The sequence below is a fragment of the Balaenoptera physalus genome (genome assembly GCF_965194825.1).
Source record: "Balaenoptera physalus genome assembly, chromosome: 6".
Taxonomy (NCBI): Eukaryota; Metazoa; Chordata; class Mammalia; order Artiodactyla; family Balaenopteridae; genus Balaenoptera; species Balaenoptera physalus.
In genome coordinates, this window is record NC_138885.1 from 42,729,933 (window position 1) to 42,753,684 (window position 23,752).

Genomic DNA, 23,752 nt, shown 5'->3' on the forward strand with positions numbered 1-23,752 from the left:
TCATGCGAATTTGTACATTCTTAACTGAAGCTAAATCTAGCATTAATTCACTGGACCCATTTTGTATAAAGATTAGAAAATATTTCAGTTATATATATCATAACACACAGTTTATTTACTGAGATCTCAAGGTACATTCCCATTATGAGGCAGTATGGTGTTTACAGGTATTATTTAAGCATGATCCCTAATTGTCTGTTTCCATGAATATTTGGCCTTAAGTATTCATATGGACAGAAGGAAGAAACTTTATATATTAGCCGATTGGAATTACATCTGGCTATAGGGAAATTCAAGAAGCATTTATTAGTTGTCAATGACTAACAGAGTAGTTATTAAGCCTGATTATAGTTTAGGTATAGATTTTAGATTTTTCTTAAAATTTAGATAGTGCTCTGGTTCCTAACACAGTCCCATTCCAATTGTTAGGCAAATGAGTGTCATTATACTTGATTTAACAGAAAAAGAGGGTGTCCATTTCTTTTGTTGCTATTATTACTTAAGGTGAACCTGACATGATATCCAAAAAGGTTTATTAGCCAGATGTGAAGATGATCAAAAACCTCAGATGAAAATGTCATCCCTTATCTACGTTAGTCAATCCGTACTCACTGCATAGCAAGAGATGATCTGTTATAGCTCAGGTGGGGAGTAATAAACGGAAGGAGACTTCATCTCTACTGCCCATCACTAACTAACCAGGGTTTCTGATGCATCCCACTCCATTTGTAAACATAACATGTTCTGGAACATTAAGAACACCTATGAGCAAAAGTGGTGTTCCTCAATACTGTCCCTTACTTCCCACCTGCTCATATACAGTTTTATTATGTCAAATTCAAAAACAAAGTCATTCTTGCCATTTATCTTTAACGATTCACTCTGCTTTATGAGTTGTAAATTAAAATCTAGAGAACTTTACCTAAAAAAATGTCACCGATTGCCCAGAAACCCAAATCTTTACTCTGAAGTTGAAGAAAAATGGGTACTTTGTTAAACATAATTCATTAAAAAAAAAGAAATACCTAAGAGGAAAATTCAAATTATATCTGTTTCACTTCTTATTGTATGCTTATATGCACATGTTGTATATATGTAATTTTGTCCAATTACTAAAGTTTCTGAAACTCTAATTGTGTTATTTATTAAATTGATAAATGAATTGTAATCAGCAGAACTTTTTGAGGAATAAACAAACAAATGCATGTAAATCTCAAAGGAAAAAATTGCCTAAGTTTGGGGAACAATTCCAAAATAAAACCAAAATTGGGAAAGGGGGAGACAAATGAGACTATGTAGGATTTTGCTAGTTCTTAGTAACTCTAAGATTGTTGATCAAACACAGAATTCTCCACAACAGCATAGAAAAGGTACTAGGAGTTTTATACTTTTACATGGAAACACATTTCAACAGAGAGCCGTGCAAAATGCCTTTCTGATCAATCAAGGGTGGAAGTCAACTATACTCTAAAAAAGAGGAAATATATAAAAAAAGAAAAATCCAAAGTAATTAGAAAAGGTTTTCAAATAATAACATACTTATTATTTGTACTCTTCTACTTGACAGTACCATGTTAGATTAATTTACTTTTTATCACAATATGTTCCATGCTACATTTACCCTCAGGAAGATGACATTGACATACTAACTTTCCTTGAGAATTAAGCTTCTGTAACTTTCATTTAAAGGTGTCTCAAGCTTTTGCTTCTTAGTGTTTTATGTCTTTAGTTTTTGTAATTTCACTTGGTTAAAACATTATATATATTATTATTTATACTAAAAGGATATTATGAAGATAAAAATCTATAAAGCACTATCTACTAACTACTTTTGATACAGAAGATTTAAATAATATTTAGACCACAAAGTAAACAAACCTTCCTAAGGACAATATCTATACATCAAAAAACATAAACAGTTTACATCCCTAGTAAATTAAAAATGCTTGAAAGGACTCAGAAGAAATTAGTTTAGGACTATGATAAAGATTTCATTTCATGGTCTTATTCATAGACGGTAATAAGAGTTGAAAACCGTTTTCAAAAATAAAAGCAGATTCTATGAATATAGGACTAAAATACTAACAAATTAAAAAAAACTGGGGATAGATTATCCATGTAAATTCCATCACTGAATTTTTCACCTTACAGTTGAGATGACATTTCACTGACAAACCTTAAACACTGTAACATTCACTTAAGGAAAATCATAGAAGGGGACTTCCCTGGTGACGCAGTGGTTAAGAATCCACCTGCCAATGCAGGGGACACGGGTTTGAGCCCTGGTCCGGGAAGATCCCACATGCCGCGGAGCAACTAAGCCCATGTGCCACAACTACTGAGCCTGCACTCTAGAGCCCATGTGCCACAACTACTGAAGCCCGTGTGCCTAGAGCCTGTGCTCCTCAGCAAGAGAAGGCACCACAATGAGAAAACTGTGCACTGCAAGGAAGAGTAGCCCCCGCTCGCCGCAACTAGAGAAAGCCTGCATGTAGCAAAGAAGACACAACGCAGCCAAAAATAAATAAAATTAAATCTTTGAAAAAAAAATCATAGAAGTATTTCATAATTGAAGAAAGTCATTAAGCAAAAAATAAATATTTCAGCATCAAATTTTGTTAAGGTTGACTTCTGAAAACATTCTGAAGGTAGTAATAAATATTTCTTTATAAAAATATGTAGAAAGAAAACATAATTTATGGTAAAGATGAACTAATACTAATGAAAGTTTTTCTCTTAAATCCCCGTCAAATAAAATATTATTTTCAAGACCTATTAAGATAATTTAAGACAGAGGAATCAAATATTCCATATGAGATGTTCAGGAAGCACAGTCATTCTTTAGAGCATGCCAAGACAATATTCTAAGTCAGAAGAGATGCACATAAAATGTGTAAAAGTCTTCCATAGTACACAAATCACAACAAATGAATTAATAAAAAGTATCTGATTTTCAGCACGTCTTAACCCCAGTGCTCATTTCCATTTTCTCTCTCAGGCAGGGAGCTGGCTGTAACCCATGCTGTTCACAACCACAAGTTCTTTATCCCTAAATAACCGAATCCTCAAGAGAGCTGCAGACAGCAGAAGACAATGTATTTAGAGAACTATTATGTCAGGAAGAAAACAAGTTGCCATTTCCAATTTGGAACATAATTAGGCAGACAATAGCCTCCTGACTGATGCTCTTTGTTCACTTTGGATATTTATGTAGGACAGTAATTGGAGTGTATTTTCCTGTTTGATTTCACATCGTCTAGGAAAGGGTTTCTCATGCTCCATGACTTTCTAGTTGGATTCAGAAGAAAACATCTTGCAGCTACCGCCCTGTGCCATGGCCACACATCACTGCCTTCTAGACACTGTCAGCTGCTGAAACTTTTCCTTTTAATTCTGCCAAACAGCTGAGGTAACAGGACTGTCGGAAGGAAAAGGTGGTGTCATTGGATCTGGGTGATTGAGGGCTTTCTATTATTGGGAAGCACTGGAGAAGTCAGCCACTCTTTCAAACAAAAAAGAAAAAATTGACATATATATTCCAAAATTCAATTGATGTTAAGTATCCGTACATAAATATATCAAAGCATTTGGTCAATGACATTATCAAGTAAAAGATAGTATTGAGACCCATTACATTTCCAAAGAGATCATTTCAAGAGTGGATGGGGACAACTACCTCCATATATATGCAGAGAAAATCATTTTTCCTTATCCTTTGCCTGTGAACTGTCTAGCTACTCATGTGGGAAAAATCTTCATTGGCTGCCATCACACTGTCCAAGGAATAGGCAGTGGGGCAAGCGGATAGACTCATTTATTACTTATTCAATACTATGAAGTAATTACTAAGAAACTTCTCTGATCCAAAGCACCTCATTTGTATATTGAGGATACAACTTTAAATAAAAACCCAGCATATATATTAACTACTTTGACAAGCTGATCAAACCTCACAACAAATTTATGAAGTAGTTATTATCCTCAGTTTTTATAAGCTAAAATTGGAATTTAAAACTTAGTATTTAAACCAAGTAATACAGCTATTAAGAACTAGATTGACCCTTTTGTTCATTTCCTCACTTATTTCACTGCAGTATACTTTCCCCAGATAAGTCAGTGCCTTAATCTTACACACCCTGATTTTGAAGAATTAAGAATACTTTGGATTCTCTGTAATAGTATCAGTTTTTCAAGATAGTTTGAGAAGTGAATAAGATATATCTATAAGCACCTGAACAGGGCTAGGCATATGTCTACATTCAGTGGACTGGTTCATATCATGCTTGTAAGCCTCAGGAGAGAAAACTGCTTATCAGCAACCCTACCAGATAGTATGTAGACAAATCACCACCATGGTAATGTCTAGCCCTCCATGCCTCATAATCTGGAACGTGATGAAATTTTATAAGTTTTATGCTATATAATAAACCCTGATATAATCAGAAACATATTAAACCAGTTCAATCTTCTATTTTCTAAGATGCATTAAATGTTAAGATCATTTTCTAATAACTTTTGCTTTCCAAGTGTTTGACAAGTTGTGGACTTTAAAACTTGATAATATATATATTTTTTCATGTTTAATATTGGATACATTATTCAGAATGGGATATGTTAGGCTACAATAATAAACAGCCCCCAAATCTCAGTTGCTTAACATAGTCAGTCTTTTTTAAACACTTTTTCTTTCATTTTATTGAAATATTTGACATATTATTGCATAAGTTTAGGGTATACAACATGTTGATTTGATTTATATATTGCAGTATGATTGCCACTGTAGCAATAGCTAACACTTTTATCACTTTACATAGTTTTCTTTTTTGTGGTGGGAATAATTTAGATCTAGTCTCTTAGCAAGTTTGATGTTTATACCACAATATTATTGTCTGTAATCACTATCCTATATATACTGGGTTTTTTGGGGGGGGTTTTCCCACACATTATATGCCCATCAGAGCTTTGGTAGAGGCTCTGTTACTTATCATCCTCATTCTAAGATCCAGGCTCACAGAACAGCTGGTGTTTGTAACATTGCCATTAGCCATGGGAGAGAGAGAGCATGGCCAATCTTGCACTGGCTTTCAGAGCTTACAAATAGTGTAGCATATACCATATCTCTGCTCGTATTTCACTGTTCAAAACCAGTCACATAGCCATGCCTATTTATAAGCATGGGAGAAATATAATGCCACCACTTGCTCAGGTGGACCAGAAAAATTTGATAAAGAACTCTAATGACTAAAAAGCCTGCTTCACGCTTTTCCCTGCGTGTAAATACACTCACCGTCGCCAAAGGAAACAATCCATGTGGTCACAGTTTCAAGCTTAAAGTCCAGAATCTCCAGAGAATGCCTGATGCCTCTTCATCAGGTCCAGTTATAGCTCCTCTTGATCAGCATGAAGTGTAAAAAAAAAAAAAAAAACTACTATACTACCTTCTAACATACAGTGTGTTCATACTTTGACTCTGTAATTTGGTCTTTAAGTTACAGGATGCTAAAGAGGGATTTGACTAGTCTAGGAAAGGAATGAACATCACCTAGAGATAGATATGGTGACATACAGGACCTTGTGTCCTCCCTTATTCTAGAGATGGTGATCATACTTTTGATCATATGAGGGATATGTGTATATGTGTGTCATGTTAATACCTTGATTTGTTGTTGGTAGTGGTAGTGGTGGTCAGAACTTAAAATGTGGGTGAAAGAATGTCATGGGATGCTGAGATGACATATGATTGGACTGTGCTGGATTAACTGCTGTCAAGTCAATATCACCATCATCGCCTTTGATGGTCTTCTCTGCATTGCAGAGAGACTAGTACCACATTCCTCAGAATCCTTTTTCCTGTATGGTGTCCTGTAGGGTTAGATTCTACCACTGCCAGTCACCTAAGCGAACTTTGGAAAATGAAAGGGAAGAAAATATTATTCAGTGGAGGCAGATGCAGCCAGACATATGAGCAGGTATCAGATGTGAAGTTTGCAGGTATTTCAAGGTGAACTTTTGCAAAGTATCCACTTCGGTGCTAAAGGCAGCTGACATAGCTGATAAGGCCTCTTGGGAATCACTCACTCTCACTTCAGTGCAGTTGTCTGATACAATCATATGGCACTTCTTAGAGGACCTTGAGCTCTGCAGCAGCTCTACCACAAGCTCTTGAGATCCACCACTTCCATTCTGCAGGCTAAGCAAGTTAGTGACAGCTTCTGCCTTTCTCTTCTCTGGCATCCCACAACTGTGGATGTCTCTAATTCTGTGTATTATCAAAGACAGGTATAATGGCTTCTGTTTTTCTGAACAAACACTGACTGATACCCTGAGTAATACTGAAAATCATGGGGAAGACATCTGACATGTACCACAGATTACATTCTATGGCTGTTCAAGAAATAGATCTTTTTTTTTTTTTTTTTTTTACTATTTAAATACCTGTAAGAAGAACTGCAAGTATTATAATAACAAAAATTTAAGTATACATTTTTGTTTATATTGTTATTTTTATGATTCAGTTATCAATAGTATTACATTGTCAGGAAAAATATTTTTATGAAATCAACCTAAAATTTCTCACTGAATCTCTAAGTATAAACCCACAAGAAAGAAATGGGTAATATAGATTTGTTTTTATTGCTTTTAATTCATCTGAAACTCAGGCAGAAATAATTTTTGAATTACTTAAATGCTAATGTTTTTGTTTCAAACAAAATAAAATCTGTTAGGAATGATACAAAATTCTACTTTTAAGCATTAAGGAATCATAGATGAGGGATATGTAGAGTTTCAAATTATCCAGCATCTTTCACAAATGACATGTCTGAAAATCTAACAAGTAGCTGCCACTCTTAACAGACTATCACGTCCCTATTTAGTTTCTTATTTGTCTCTGTCAGGCTGATCTATGGGTTTAGTCCCCAAGTCATCAAAATGAGACTTGGCATTGATCACTGAAATTTATGATACTTTGAAAGATCGCACCTGATTAATGGCATAGCCACACTTTATGTATTTTCATAGCCATACTCATTCACAGTCAGTGCTGGTAGCATGTTGAAATTGTGGGAGGGCTTTTAGATAAACTGGCGATTGGCATAAATCCTGGATCTCTATCTCTTTACAATCAAAAAGCCGCCACATATCTTTAAGGAGTACCAAAGGCTTGAAGTATGTTTCACACAATAGATGCTTCACTTTAGTAACTTTTGAAATGGTTTTAAATCATTAGACTCCTAAAAGTTTAAAAACTGGCACTATTTTATAGATTAAATCTTGTTCACCAATCCCACACTTTTGCTTCTTTTCTTCCTCTGTGAGCTCTGTATTAATGGATTAGCACCCTTGAGTCTCAGTTTCCTGTGTGCAAAAGGGAGGTGTACCTTTCAGAAGGTTGTTATAAGAGTAAGTGAGGGGGCTTCCCTGGTGGCGCAGTGGTTGAGAATCCGCCTGCCAATGCAGGGGACACGGGTTCGAGCCCTGGTCTGGGAAGATCCCACATGCCACGGAGCAACTAGGCCCGTGAGCCACAATTACTGAGCCTGCGCGTCTGGAGCCTGTGCCCCGCAACGGGAGGGGCCGCGATGGTGAGAGGCCCGCGCACCGCGATGAAGAGTGGCCCCCGCTTGCCACAACTAGAGAAAGCCCTCGCAGAGAAACGAAGACCCAACACAGCCAAAAATAAATAAATAAACAAAGTAAACAATGCCTTAAAAAAAAAAAAAATTCTTAAAAAAAAAAAAAAAAAGAGTAAGTGAGGGACTTCCCTAGTGGTCCAGAGGTTAAGACTTCTCCTTCCAATGCAGGGGGTGCGGGTTCAATCCCCGGTCGGGGAGCTAAGATCTCACATGCCACATAAAACAGAAGCAATATTGTAACAAATTCAATAAAGACTTTAAAAATGGCCCACATCAGGAAAAAAAAAAAAAAATCTTTAAAAAAAAGAGTAAATGAGATAGTCCTGTAAGTTACACAGCCTGTACTAGGCATTTAGTAGCTATTAATAATATTACCTATTAATTTGCTCAATTATTAAGTATCCTATAATATAAACACCAAATAAAGATTAAATAAAATAATTCATATATAGTCAAAGGTCATCAAACAGTTTTCTAACTTTCCCTATCTCAATTTCAGGTGTTTTTTTCCATTTCCAGCTTAAGAATCCATATTATTTCATGGCTTTCATATTGCCTCAGTAAATGTGGACTTAAGTGACCACATGCACAACTCTCCTAGGTGGTCTTTTTGCCCCCCACAACCTAAATTTGGACTAAACTTTGCTCAGTCTATCACATCTAAGGAGACTGCAGTCCAGGTTGGTATGGCCCTAGGCAAATGAATGCAAAAAAACACAATAAATACCTAATGAGGAACAAAGTAAAAATCAATTAAGTGAATGTGAACAAAATTCTTGGAAGTGATATCCACATTCCTTGAGATTCCTTTTTATCAATATTTTATCAATATTGGTCCCCTCATTTATGTGTGTCTAGTTGAAGTTTTCCTTCGTTAAACTACTGCTTCCCACGGTAGTATGTAGACCTCCCAAGCAACTCACATGTGGGAAATTTGAGGTCTGTGCTCACCTGTCTTCTCCGCTACATTCCATAAAATATGAGCTCACCCTCCACAGCTTTCAGGAGCTTTTGAAGTTCTCTTCATGTATCCTGTCATGCTATTAAATTGTTTTTCCGTGTTATTTTCCTTAAATAAACTATATTGTTTCGCCTGTAAAACTGCCAAAGCACAAAGGAATGTCTCTAACAAATTTCAAAGATCCTTATTTTCATCATACAGAAATAATTCGAGTCCTTCTAAAGTTAACAAACTTAAAAATTGAGGTGGGAACGAGCACCTACTAGGGTGCCTAACTTCCATACCTGGAATATTTATTTTAAGGTATCCCTTTCCTGTTCATATCAGATTTCGTATTTTTCCACAAATAATTTCTGAGCCTTGCCACCTGACTTATTTTTGATGATAGAAAACAGGTTACCAGACCCCGTGGATAAAAACATCCCACAGTAAAAAGGGAAACAGATGGTAATTCAAAGTGGCAGTTACAGGGACACTATGGGCAATTTAAAGCAAAACATTTCTGATTCATGACTTATCTTGATCATCTTGACAAAGGCTAAAAATGCAAATAACTGGAGGTGAGAGATTTTCTAGACCTGAGTGATAGGACAAAGTTAGAACCCTATCCTTCTTCTAAAAAGTACCTATTTTAAATGAGTATTTTTCTTCAACTCATGTAAATAAAGCAGATGTGTTGCTTAAGAAATTTTGTTCTGCCTTTTGTCAATGATTACAGATCCCATCCCTGAAAACAGAGCCTGCACAATTCAACACTGTTTAGTAGACAGTTTATATCTGAAACTTTTCCAACAGGAGTTATTATGGCAGACAGAAAACAAAATAAAATATAAAATATAAATTTTGAGACTGGACAGACCTGGGTTCTGATTTCATATATTAACTGTGTTGTGCTTAATGTCTACAAACCTCATTTTCTTCATCTTAAAAATGAAAATAATGATCATTATTTTGCAGTATTAGGATTTTTAGGACAAGGGAAACAATGTTATTTTCCTTCTATCAGCCTTTCTTAACTCCTCACCCTTCCCTTACTGCTGATCTATCTGTTATTCTATTCCCTGACTTCATCATTTAGATATTTTATAATTGTAATCCTCAAAATAGCCCTCTGAAGTAGGTAATTTTATCTCCATTTTCAAAGAGGCAAATGGGAGTTTATAAAGATATATCAGTCAGAGTCTAGTCAGGAAAATAAATACCACTCTAGGTATTTCCAGCAGAGGGAATTTAAATTTGGGAATTATTTACACAGGTGATGCAAAAGCAGAAAAAGCTCTCAGGGGTAGCTGAGAGAACCTAGGAATTAGCACAAGAAAAAAAAAAAAAGATACACCCTTCCTCCCCACCCAGGGTTGGAGGTCAAGAGGAAAGACACTCAGAACCAGGGCCATCCTGTGTGAGCTTCCTCAGGGAGCTACTAAGAGGGAACTAAAACCTTAGAATATGCAGCCACTGCTGAAGGTACTGAAGTTAGAACGGGAGAGGTACAGTTACATCCCTGAGGTCAAATAGCCAGTAAGCAGAAGATACAGGATTGATCTCCAGATCCTTTTAACTCCTTTCTTACGAAATGAATAAAATTTTATATGTGAAAAGGTTTATAAATTGTAATTCACAATAGATATTTAAGGTAACCTAATACAATTTTAAAGAGAAATTTTGGAATTCCCTTCAAAAAAAGAATCAGAAATAATCCTTGGAACTTAGAGTGAGAACTTACTCAACACTGTTTCCTGGAGTGATTCCATCTATTCTAATGGCTTTGGGTCAAAATCAGGCCTTTACTAAAGGTTTTTTTGGATTAAAGTGAATCCAATGGGGTTTTGCCATGGTTTTCATTATGTTATCTTTTCAACCAATGGATTTGACCATGAACTTTCATTTCCAAACACAAAATCAGAAGACTAGAGGAAATATAGAGTAAAATAGCAATTTGAGTAGATCTTTGTTTGTTTAGTCATATCTGTGGTTGAATTAAATTTTTGCAAAAAACAAAGTAGAAATGTTTGAACCTATGGACAATAAAATTGGACTTCTGAAATGTGGTTCACATCCACCTATCTCCTAAACCAAAATACTGAGATAATAAAGGGCTTTGCAATGAAAGATAGTCAATCCAGTGTGTATCAATTATTCATATATTTAAATTGGTAGTGAACACAGCAAACGTGTTCAATGAGTAGTCTTTATTTCCGCAAAGTAGGAGCTGCATAATGGATGGAAAAATAAAGAACTCACTTTTCAATACTTGAAACAGCACAGTGCTAGAATGCTTATATGTAGGTAAAGTTTTCAAAGCATTTGTTGAAATTGCTGATCAAAATACCCCAAACTACAGCTGAACTTCTGCCATCAATAAAGGGCTGTGCTGCAACTTCATTTCACAGTTTTTGGGTTTCACAGCCTTTAGGCAAGCACAGTTCATACCCCTTACTATGCTTGAAAAGATCCATTTCAGCAACAGTTACACAAACAGAGAAGCTAGCACGCATTGTCCTAAAATGCTACTGTGCTTAACCAAAAAAAAAAAAAAAAAAGCCTCTGATTTTTTAAAGTTCTACATGGCGCACCACTGGGAATTGCATATGAGAAATTTCAAAGCATCAGTATCTACAAGCTTTGAAACCCCATAAGTGTTAATATTTTCAGTGATCTGAAATTTAAGTAACTTTTCACATTTTTCCAACTAATCTGAGAATAAGAAAGAATATTTTGTTCTATATGTTTTGTAAATGATGAAAGCAGCTGGATTTTGTATGGAAGGCAAGTAGTTGTTTGAGCTGTGAAAAAAGGATAGACAAAACTAGAAAAAGTAACCAATAGCTATAATCATGTGCATTATGACAGCAAAATCTCAGTGAACTTCTTTCCATTGGAAATAAAAGGTATCATTTTCTTCACAATAAATTGGCTAAAATATTACTGTTGACATTAGGAAATTCTAGATTTAAATATATAGGCAGTTCACCTTGAAGGACTATTTAAGATTTAATTACAGATAAAGTTTGTAGAAAAATCCCTGGATTCAGATCATTACAGAGAAGAAAAAAGTACGATTGGGTTAGGCATAACACACAGTAGGGCCTATAAAATCCTGAATAAGATAAAATTAATTTCTTCCTTGTCAAGGAAGGCAATACCAAAAGGCAAAAAAACACAGAAGAAAATAATTATTGCAACACAAATAAACAAGTGCATTACCAGTAACACTTTTATTATATGATTTTGCAGGTAAAGCCAATTTGGGTTTTCAAGTGATGAAAGTAAAACTGCAGCTGTAAAAGAGTGCTGGGTGGGGATGATTTTATTAGTTGAGACTGTTAGAATTAGTGCTTGCCCTGTGGTCTTACGATTGTTTTAGGATTGGCATCTCCTTCCCCTCCCATCTGCATGGCCAATGTGAGTCTTATCCAGTAATTCAACGTCACCTCAAGTACGTAATGTTACCCGATTCCTCCTCCAATCTGGGGCATGTCACCGACCTCTTTCTAATTGTAGGTATAGTGTGTTATTATCTTAGTTACTGTATGTCTCTCCACCTATACAGTAAACTCATGAAAAGCAGGAACTATTTTGATAACCTCAGTACAAAACACAGGACATGGAACATGATTTACTAATTAACCATGTGAAAACTCTCTTTATAGAAGAGAGACTGGTAAAGAATGAACCTTTCTAATTTGCCAGACCTTGTTCTACAACAATTTTTAGTTGATGAATTTTGTTTCATTTCAGCCTAAATTTTAAAATACTGGTTGTTCATGTGAGGAAAAACCCAGCCTCCAAAATTTTTAAATGAGGAGACCAAAGTCTAAAGTCATTATCTTTGTCAGTTGCTAAATTTATATAACTGAGTAGACATCAAATATTAATAGAAAATTATGTTTAGGTATTATTTAAAAAATACTGAATATATCATAATGCTAGAATAAATCCCCTAAAAATGAAAAGCAAAGCAAAAGGAGACTGCATTAATAGAAAAATAAACTATTCTAATCCTTTACATTTTATATTGATTATTTACTTCCGAAGTTTGAAATTCTAACTTTGAATCTATAGGCTTCTCAGTATTTGAGAGTGCCTGATGAATTGTGTTCTTAAAGAATGTTCTTTTGGCTACTCGGGATAATAATGCTTAGTTTGTTCAATTCCTTGTGACTCCATCATCGGTAATGCATCATCACAATGTCACCTTGCCTGTCAGGCTCAATAAAGGAGGGATGAGCATGGGCACTTAACTGCTTTCTCTCTTGCTGGAACTGGCAGCTTTTATTAAGAGTTAGTACACATGGGCATGATAAGCCAGGGGAGATGTCTTAGTCTCGGCGTATATGCTGTACCTGAAAAAAGAACTTTGATCTTCAATTCTGCCAAGCTGACATACTTCATGGGCATAATGTTCCCTAAAAATTTCAAAACAAAAACAAAACCCTCCCATCTGGGATTACTGTCATATAATTTCTATATCTTGCTGGCTTCAAAAGACTGAATCCTTTAACATGCTATTTCAGTCATTTTAAAAATAAGAGGATGGAGCCTTGGGATGACTGCCCCACACAGAAACTCAGCTGGACAATGATAAAGCTTCTGAAATTTAACAAGAAAGTATCCATGCTTTGCATAGCCGCAAAATATCCATTCAGGATATAAGAAAAAGAGAATACTCCCAGTGAGATGTCTCTCTGAACTAGTTATTTAGCTAGTTATAGCCTGATGAGAACTAGATAGTAGTTTTCACATAGATTTTGTTTAAGGTTTTACTTGAAGGTCAGAGTTTGTACCCCTAATTCTTACTGTGTCATAAATATCTATACTTGCTCAATGGAGTAAAAAGGATATAGAGTTTGGGGAAAAAAACTGACCATCACATCCAAAAATTCAGAATCCATGTCCAAGTAATGATAGAAATAGCCATTTCTTCATATTTATGTAATTATATGTGTCTATATAGATATGTAAATATCACTAATCAATACATAACTGTAATAATTTCATGACTGATCTCTCCCAGGCAATCCTGTAAATGAAATGGTTCACATAACAAGAAGAAAAGATGTGGAAGGGAAATGAGGGGAAAATAACACTGGAAAGATCCCAGGACAGATAGTATGAAGATCATGGTTCTGGTCCCAGCTTGATGAGGAATTGACTGGCTTTTGATTTTAGTTAAGACACTTAACCATCTGGATCTATATTCTCACATATAACATGAAGATGATGACTGTAGTCCAGATCTAATATGCCATGACTTGGTGCTACTAAGAAGTGTGAGAGAGGTATTTCTCTCTTTATTCCAAGAATCAGTGAACATTAAAGTAGGTAGAAGTGCTCCAGAGTTAATATACTTGCCTAAGTATAAACTATGAACCTGTCACTTTCTCACTGGGTAAGTTGGTAACTTAGAACTTTATACATCAGCCAAATAGGTATAATAACAATTTCAGCTTCCTAGGGTTGTTTTCTAAGTTTAAATGAGAGAATACACATAAAAAACATAGCATGGTAGGCAAAGACATAGTAGTAGCAGCAGCACACCAAAATCAAGTCACATTAAGGAGAGAGAATGCCTTTAAGGTTAACAAAACTTAGTCAGAACCTGAGTGAAGATAGGAACATAATTCAAAAAAGCAGGTGTTATATACCAAAGCAAGATTATTCAGCAATAGAAGCATAGGTACAGAACAGCCACTGAAAAAGCACAGACACTGACCAAGTAAGTACTATCAACATGAGAGGCTGTGTCAGATACATATGACTATAGGTCTATCAGACAGGTACACTCCTATCAAAGGAAATGACATATCAAGTTATGAGGTCCTGATGACATTAAAACTCAAAAAATTGTTAAACAACACTTCTTGTGATTCCAAAATAGTCAGACAACTGATAATTTTTCTTTTCATGTATTTATCCATATAGAGAAAATGTAATAATCAGGCTAACAAGAGAATTTGTTCCTCTGCCTGATACATTACTTATTGTGAATCCACAATCTAACATTCTGGACTTCTACTTCAGTCTCTGTGAGTGATGACAGCAAGAGACGGCACCTGAGTTTGATCAAGACTTCAACATCAAAAAGTAGAACAGTTTATGCTGTAAAGTCAGACTCTGGCCTATATTAAATTCATTTAAATGCTGCTTTAAAAATGTTCTTAGAATTTGACCACTTTTTTTTTTTTTGGACACCCAAACTTCTTTAAGTGTGATTTTTTTCCTAATACAATTCAAACATCATACAACCCATTTGCCTATCAGCAAATCATCACCATAATATATATATGTAATATGTATAAATATATAGTAAATCTGTATCCTACTTTATGTCTTAATTTAACAACAGAAATCAATGCGCTACCCAATACTAAGTGCTAAGTGATAAAACAACAAATCAATATCATTCAGAGAATGATGGGGGACACCTAAAAGACAAATACTTTTGAAAGAAATGTTTTTCATGTATGGCAAAAATGTTATTAAAAGGAAAAGGACATATAAATTCATAGTATATGAAAATCTATAATTATGAAAAAACATGATAAAACATGCACATGAAAACTGACTGAATTAAAGTCTCATAACACGGTGGACTGAAATATAGGCTTCTACCTCATTCCAAACACTTAAAAATGCTGAATAAAATATAACAATTAAACAAAAGAAAAAAATCATAGGTGACCTTGAAAGAAAAAAAATGTCTCGAAGTCAGAAGAGCAAAGCACATAAGGTAAAACTTAAATAAGAGATCTAAAATATGAGATGAGGGAAATATAATATCTAAAATAAGCCCAACATGAAAAAAGCAGGGCATTACTACATAGACAGGGGCAAAGGACATGGTCTTGGTTCCAAAAAAGCCACAGAGTTGGAACTGTAGTCCCTAACTGAGGCTCGGATCCTAGGAAACCTTTTCTCTTAATGAAAATGGAGTTATAGAAATCACACCCTCAGGCCCAGAAAAGTCCTAAGTAAGTTTTTGTGTCTGACTAGGATTCCAAATATATTTATAAATACTTATATATTTATATTTATACATATTTATATATATTTATACTTAAATTAAAAATAAGCTTATTAAAACTAAGAGCTTGTTTAATAAAGAGTTTAACATCAAATAAATTTTGATTCAGGAAGACTATATAAACTGGAAATTAGATATAACTATATCATCTAGGAAGCAAAAGAGAAAGAAGGTAGACAATAAAAAATAGGAATTGCAGAGGCTTAAATGAGAGGAACCAACTTATGTTGCATAAAAGTTTCAAGAGAAGAGAACAGATTTAATTGGAGCTAGGCAAATTTCAATAAAAGCTAAAAAGTTCCCAGGTGAAAGACATGAACCTTGGATTATATAAACAAAATGAGTCCTGATTCTAAGAAATAAATATAAATCCAAACCAAGATACATTTTATGGTGAAAATGAAGGATATACATATATCCTTTAAAAAGGATATACCTTTTTAAAGATAGGTAAAAGTATTAAAAGAAAATAAAGTTTTAAAGAAAAAAATTCATCACTTACAAAAGAAAATTTTATAACAGCTTGTTTCTCACCAAAACTGTAAGATGACAGTAGAAAAATATCTTCAAAATGCTGACAAAAAAATAACATTAGACAAAAATTCTAAAGTTCCAATGAAATAATATCAAATATTAATGCAAAATAAAGGCAGTTAAGAGAGAAAGTGAGATCATTTACTTGTGAATGCTTACTCATAGATTCTGATTGAAAGGTAGAGATAAACCGATTAAATGTAAACATTAAGACAACGGGGCATGTTAAAATTTTAAGATGAATCACTAAATAATGAAAAAATAATTTCCAAACAAGTAGAAAGGGAAAAATAAATGAATCAAAAATCCAATAGAAGGTAGAAAGGTGGAAAAAACAAGCAAGAAAAACATATGGTCAGAAAACTACTAGAGGGCTTCCCTGGTGGTGCAGTGGTTGAGAATCTGCCTGCCAAGGCAGGGGACATGGGTTCAAGGCCTGGTCTGGGAAGATCCCACATGCCGTGGAGCAACTGGACCCGTGAACCACAATTACTGAGCCTGCATGTCTGGAGCCTGTGCTCCGCAACAAGAGAGGCCGCAATAATGAGAGGCCCGCACACCGCGATGAAGAGCGGCCCCCACTTGCTGCAACTAGAGAAAGCCCTCGTACAGAAACGAAGACCCAACACAGCCATAAATAAATAAATAAATAAAATAGCAGTGATTCAATTTATAAAAAAAAAAAAAAGAAAACTACTAGAGCTAATCAATGAATTTGGTAAAGTAGCAGGATACAAAATTAATGCACAGAAATCTCTGGCATTCCTACACACTAATGATGAAAAATCTGAAAGTGAAATTAAGAAAACACTCCTATTTACCACTGCAACAAAAAGAATAAAATATCTAGGATTAAACCTACCTAAGGACACAAAAGACCTGTATGCAGAAAATTATAAGACACTGATGAAAGAAATTAAAGATGATACAAACAGACGGAGAAATATACCATGTTCTTGGATTGGAAGAATCAACATTGTGAAAATGACTCTACTACCCAAAGCAATCTACAGATTCAATGCAATCGCTATCAAACTACCAATGGCATTTTTCACAGAAACAGAACAAAAAATTTCACAATTTGTATGGAAACACAAAAGACCCTGAATAGCCAAAGCAATCTTGAGAAAGAAAACTGGAGCTGGAGGAATCAGGTTCCCTGACTTCAGACTATACTACAAAGCTACAGTAATCAAGACAGTATGGTACTGGCACAAAAACAGAAATACAGATCAATGGAACAGGATAGAAAGCCCAGAGATAAACCCACACACATATGGACACCTTATCTTTGATAAAGGAGGCAAGAATATACAATGGAGAAAAGACAGCCTCTTCAATAAGTGATGCTGGGAAAACTGGACAGGTACAAGTAAAAGTATGAAATTAGAACACTCCCTAACACCATACACAAAAATAAACTCAAAATGGATTAAAGACCTAAATGTAAGGCCAGACAGTATCAAACTCTTAGAGGAAAACATAGGCAGAACACTCTATGACATACATCACAGCAAGATTCTTTTTGACCCACCTCCTAGAGAAATGGAAATGAAAACAAAAATAAACAAATGCGACCTAATGAAACTTAAAAGCTTTTGCACAGCAAAGGAAACCATAAACAAGACCAAAAGACAACCCTCAGAATGGGAGAAAATATTTGCAAATGAAGCAACTGACAAAGGATTAATCTCCAAAATTTACAAGCAGCTCATGCAGCTCAATATCAAAAAAACAAACAACCCAATCCGAAAATGGGCAGAAGACCTAAACAGACATTTAGCCAAAGAAGATATACAGATTGCCAACAAACACATGAAAGGATGCTCAACATCATTAATCATTAGAGAAATGCAAATCAAAACTACAATGAGATATCATCTCACACTGGTCAGAATGGCCATCATCAAAAAATCTACAAACAATAAATGCTGGAGAGGGTGTGGAGAAAAGGGAACACTCTTGCACTGTTGGTGGGAATGCAAATTGATACAGCCACTATGGAGAACACTATGGAGGTTCCTTAAAAAATTAAAAATAGAATTACCATACAACGCAGCAATCCCACTACTGGGCAAATACCCTGAGAAAACCATAATTCAAAAAGAGTCATGTACCACAATGTTCACTGCAGCTCTATTTACAATAGCCAGGGCATGGAAGCAACCTAAGTGTCCATCATCAGATGAATGGATAAAGAAGATGTGGCACATATATACAATGGAATATTACTCAGCCATAAAAAGAAACGAAATTGAGTTATTTGTAGTGAGGTGGATAGACCTAGAGTCTGTCATACAGAGTGAAGTAAGTCAGAAAGAGAAAAACTAATACCGTATGCTAACACATATATATGGAATCTAAGGGAAAAAAAAAAAAAAAAAAGGTCATGAAGAACATAGTGGCAAGATGGGAATAAAGACACAGACCTACTAGAGAATGGACTTGAGGATACGGGGAGGGGGAAAGGTAAGCTGTGACAAAGTGAAAGAGTGGCATGGACATATATACACTACCAAACGTAAAATAGATAGCTAGTGGGAGGCAGCCACATAGCACAGGGAGATCAGCTCGGTGGTTTGTGAGCACCTAGAGGGGTGGGATAAGGAGGGTGGGAGGGAGGGAGATGCAAGAAGGAAGAGATATGGGAGCATATGTATATGTACAACTGATTCACTTTGTTATAAACCAGAAACTAACACACCATTGTAAAGCAATTATACTCCAATAAAGATGTTAAATATATATATATATATATATATGGTCAAAAGAAAGCACAAAATAACATAGACATAAGGCCAACTATAGCAGCAATTACAGAAAATTTGTTATCAAATTCAACTCAAAGATTGAAGGACAGATTCTCAAATTCAACTCAAAGATTGAAGGACAGATTCTCAAATTAACAAGAAGAGCAGAAATTCAATTGTAATCTGACCATAAAACTAGTCAGAATAGACTAGACTATGCTGTGATAAATTAACTCTACAATCTCAGTGGCTTAAAGAAATAAATTGTTATTTCTCCCATGAACTTGAAATACACTGGTCAGCTATTCTCTATCTATGAGACACAGTCACCACACCAGAGGTCACTATGGCTCACTGGCCAGGTCTGGTCACAATTGAAATGAGGCTGGAATAAACAGAGATGATATTCATAATTTTCTGAACACTATCACTTTCACACACATTTAAATGTAACTCAAATATTGAAAAGAAAGGGATAGAACAACATACAACTGGCAAATGTTAACCAAAAGAAAGCCAATATACTCATCTAAGAACTATGAAATTGACTTTAAATTAGAAGAAATCACTCTTAGGAAAAAGAAACAATTTACTAGGAAGATACGATAAACCTTTGTGTGTGCTTAACAAGACAGTCTCAAAATACATATAGAAAACATAGAAATATAAAGAAAAACTCAGTAAATCCACTAACAGAGACTAAATACATCTCTCTCAGGTATGTATTAGTAATTATATACACCTAAAATATACTTGGATACGCATATTTTATGTATAGTAAAAGGTTTTATTTGAAAGACAAAGTACAGAGTGCACATAAATGACACAATAAAAAATGATCTAATAGATGTGCATTTATACACGAGACCACATTTATAGAATGTACACTTTTCCAAACACACATAAAAGTTACAAAAATTGACTACGTACTACCTGTGAAACAAGTCTAAACAAACCCAAATTCCTGATCAGACCAAATCCTCTTGCCAAAACACAATGGAATTAGAATTTTAAAGTCTATGCACAAATACATTTGAACATTTAAATAATATCGTAAATATTTATTTATTTGGTCAAATCACAATGTAAATCAAAATATTTAGAATTGAACAATAATTAAACTACAATGAATCAAAACTTGTGGGATATAGTTAACTTAGAATTTAAAGTTTTCAAGAGACATATTTGTGACCTAAATACTGGATTAAAAATATTAACACAAAAAGTGTGAAGAGAGCAAGCCCAAAGAAAATAGAAGAAAGAATTAGTAGAAAGTATCAGTAAAACCAAGAGAAGTCTTCGAAAAACACAAATAAAAAGATCGATTTAGAGACGAGGCAGTTCAAGATCGCAGTGTAGGAAGATCCTGAACTTACCTCTTCCCACAGACACAACAAATCTGTTGTGTCTACACAATGGATTACATATGGAACAATTCCATCTGGGAAGGACTGAAAAACTAGCTGAAGAATCCCCCCGTAACAGAGGATAAAAGGGGCCACATCCAGACAGGTAGGAGAAACATGTGAAAAATGTGGTCTCACCAAAAACCCCACCCCCAGTGTAGCGACCTATAATCAGGAGAGATCTCATGAATATGGAGCTTCTCCCTGAGGAGTAAGGAGTTTATGCCCCACATCACAGACCCCAACCCCTGGGTCTTGCACCAGAGATGAGCTCCCAAAACAACTGGCTTTGAAAACCAATAGAGCTTGCAGGCAGAAGGACCATAGGACCACATGAAACAGAGATTCTGCTCTTAAAAGGACTTGTGTGCAGACTCATTCACCGGGCAATCTAGCACAGAAGCAGCTGTCTGGGAGGCACCTAGATCATACATGAAGAAGATTTATTTGTTAGTCTTAGAGCACCTACTAGAACATCAGAACCTGTTGGGACTCTCTCCAGGGAGACAGGTGATGGCCTGTGCCATTTTTGCATTCTCCCTCTACCTTGCTAGCACAGGCAATAGCAGGCACCACTTTTATACTCTCCCTCTAACTTGTTAGAGTAGATGTGCCCCACCCCCATGCCACTCCCACAGCCCAGATAAAGCCAGCTGGCCCAGTGCCCTGGCCCTAAGCTGCTGCAGTGTCGTCCCCCACCCCCAAGTCAGCTGGCACATGCAGCCGACATAGGGGATGCCCCTTGACCACCTGTCTCTTGGTGCCACAGGTACTGCTTTTCTGGGTCTCATGGATCTGAAACAATTGAAGAGACAGCTCTTGACACCATCAAAACCTGGGCCCTAACAAGAAAAAAATCAGGCTGCTTGGACAATCACAAAGGCTCAAGAAACAACCAGTGACTAGGGAAAAGTTAAATGATAAGGTTCATCTCCCACACAAGGCCATTCCTTCAAGACTGTGAGAGAGAGCACTTTCACTTAATACATAGAAACAAACACAGAGAACCAAGCAAAATGAGGAGACAAAAGAGTATATTTGAAACAAAAAGCAAGATAATCCACCCCCGCAAAAAAAAAAACCAAAAAAACAACAACAATAAACAAACCCTTAATGAAACAGATAAACTCTTTATCAGGTAAATTACTTAAAATAATGGTCATAAAGATTCTCACTGAACTTGGATGAAGAATGGATGAACACAGTGAGATATTCAACAGAGATTGAGAATAAAATAAAGTACCAAACAGAAGTCTCAGAGCTGAAGAGTATAATAACCGACTGAAAATTACACTAGAGGGGTTCAAGAGCAGACTAGATGAAGCAGAAGAATGAATCAGTAACCTGGAAGACTGGACAGTAGAACACATCCAAACAGAGCAACAAAAAGAACAAAGAATTTTAAAAAGTTAAGATATATTAAGGGACCTATGGGACAAAATCAAGCAGAATAACATTTGCATATAGGGATCCCAGAAGGAGAAGAGAGAGAGAATGGAACAGAAAACTGATTTGAAGAAATAATAGCTGAAAACTTGCCTAACCTGGGGAAAGAAACAGACATCCAGACCCAGCAAGCCAAGAAAGTTCCAAACAAAAAGAACCCAAAGAGATGCACATTAAGAAACACTGTAATTAAAATGTCAAAAATTAAAGATAAAGAGAAAAATCTAAAAGCAGCAAGAGAAAACAACTTTTTATATACAAGGGATCCTCCATAAGACTATCAGCAGATTTCTCAGCAGAAACCTTGCAGGCCAGAAAGGAGTGACATAGATATAATCAAAGTGTTAAAGGGAAACAAAGTCCACCAAGAACACTTTACTTGCCGAGGTTATCATTCAGAAACAAAAGAGAGATAAAGTCCATCACCACTAAACCAGCCATACAGAAAATATTAAAGGAACTTTTTTTTTTAACATCTTTATTGGAGTATAATTGCTTTACAATGCTGTGTTAGTTTCTGCTGTATAACAAAGTGAATCAGCTATATGTATACAAATATCCCCATATCCCCTCTCTCTTGAGCCTCCCTCCCACCCTCCCTATCCCACCCCTCTAGGTGGTCACAAAGCACCGAGCTGATCTCCCTGTGCTATGTGGCTGCTTCCCACTAGCTATCTATTTTACATTTGGTAGTGTATATATATCAATGCCTCTCTCTCACTTCATCCCAGCTTACCCTTGCCCCTCCCCATGTCCTCAAGTCCATTCTCTATATCTGTGTCTTTATTCCTGTCCTGCTCCTAGGTTCTTCAGAACCTTTTTTTTTTTTAGATTCCATATATATGTTAGCATAGTTTTTCGCTTTCTGACTTACTTCACTCTGTATGACAGACTCTAGGTCCATCCACCTCACTACAAATAGTTCAATTTTGTTTCTTTTTATGGCTGAGTAATATTCCATTGTATATTTCTGCCACATCTTCTTTATCCATTCATCTGTCGATGGACACTTAGGTTGCTTCCATGTCCTGGCTGTTGTAAATAGAGCTACAATGAACACTGTGGTACATGACTCTTTTTGAATTATGGTTTCTGACTAATGGGTATATGCCCAGTAGTGGGATTGCTGGGTCATATCGTAGTTCTATTTTTAGTTTTTTAAGGGACCTCCATACTGTTCTCCATAGTGGCTGTATCAATTTACATTCCCACCAACAGTGCAAGAGGGTTCCCTTTTCTCCACACCCGCTCCAGCATTTACTGTTTATAGATTTTTTGATGATGGCCATTCAGACCGGTGTGAGGTGATGATACCACACTGTAGTTTTGATTTGCACTTCTCTAATGGCTAGTGATGTTGAGCATCCTTTCATGTGTTTGTTGGCCATCTGTATATCTTCTTTGGAGAAATGTCTATTTAGGTCTTCTGCCCATTTTTGGATTGGGTTTTTTGATTTTTGATATTGAGCTGCATGAGCTGCTTGTATATTTTGGAGATTAATCCTTTGTCAGTTGCTTCATTTGCAAATATTTGCTCCCATTCTGAAGGTTGTCTTTTGGTCTTGTTTATGGTTTCCTTTGCTGTGCAAAAGCTTTGAAGTTTCATTAGGCCCCATTTGTTTATTTTTGTTTTCATTTCCATTTCTCTAGGAGGTGGGTCAAAAGGATCTTGCTGTGATTTATGTCATAGAGCGTACTGCCTACATTTTCCTCTAAGAGTTTTATAGTGTCTGGCCTTACATTTAGGTCTTTAATCCATTTTGAGTTTATTTTTGTGTATGGTATTATGGAGTGTTCTAATTTCATTCTTTTACATGTAGCTGTCCAGTTTTCCCAGCATCACTTATTGAAGAGGCTGTCTTTTCTCCATTGTATATTCTTGCCTCCTTTATCAAAGATAAAGTGACCATATGCGCGTGGGTTTATCTCTGGGCTTGCTATCCTGTTCCATTGATCTATATTTCTGTTTTTGTTCCAGTACCATATTGTCTTGATTA

At 35.7% G+C, this 23,752-nt stretch overlaps 1 long non-coding RNA gene across 1 annotated transcript in view; it reads right to left on the minus strand.

Moving 5' to 3' along the window:
• Positions 1-23,752, minus strand: part of LOC309662427 — a 307,694-nt gene that overhangs the window by 238,226 nt on the left and 45,716 nt on the right. The window lies entirely within an intron of this gene.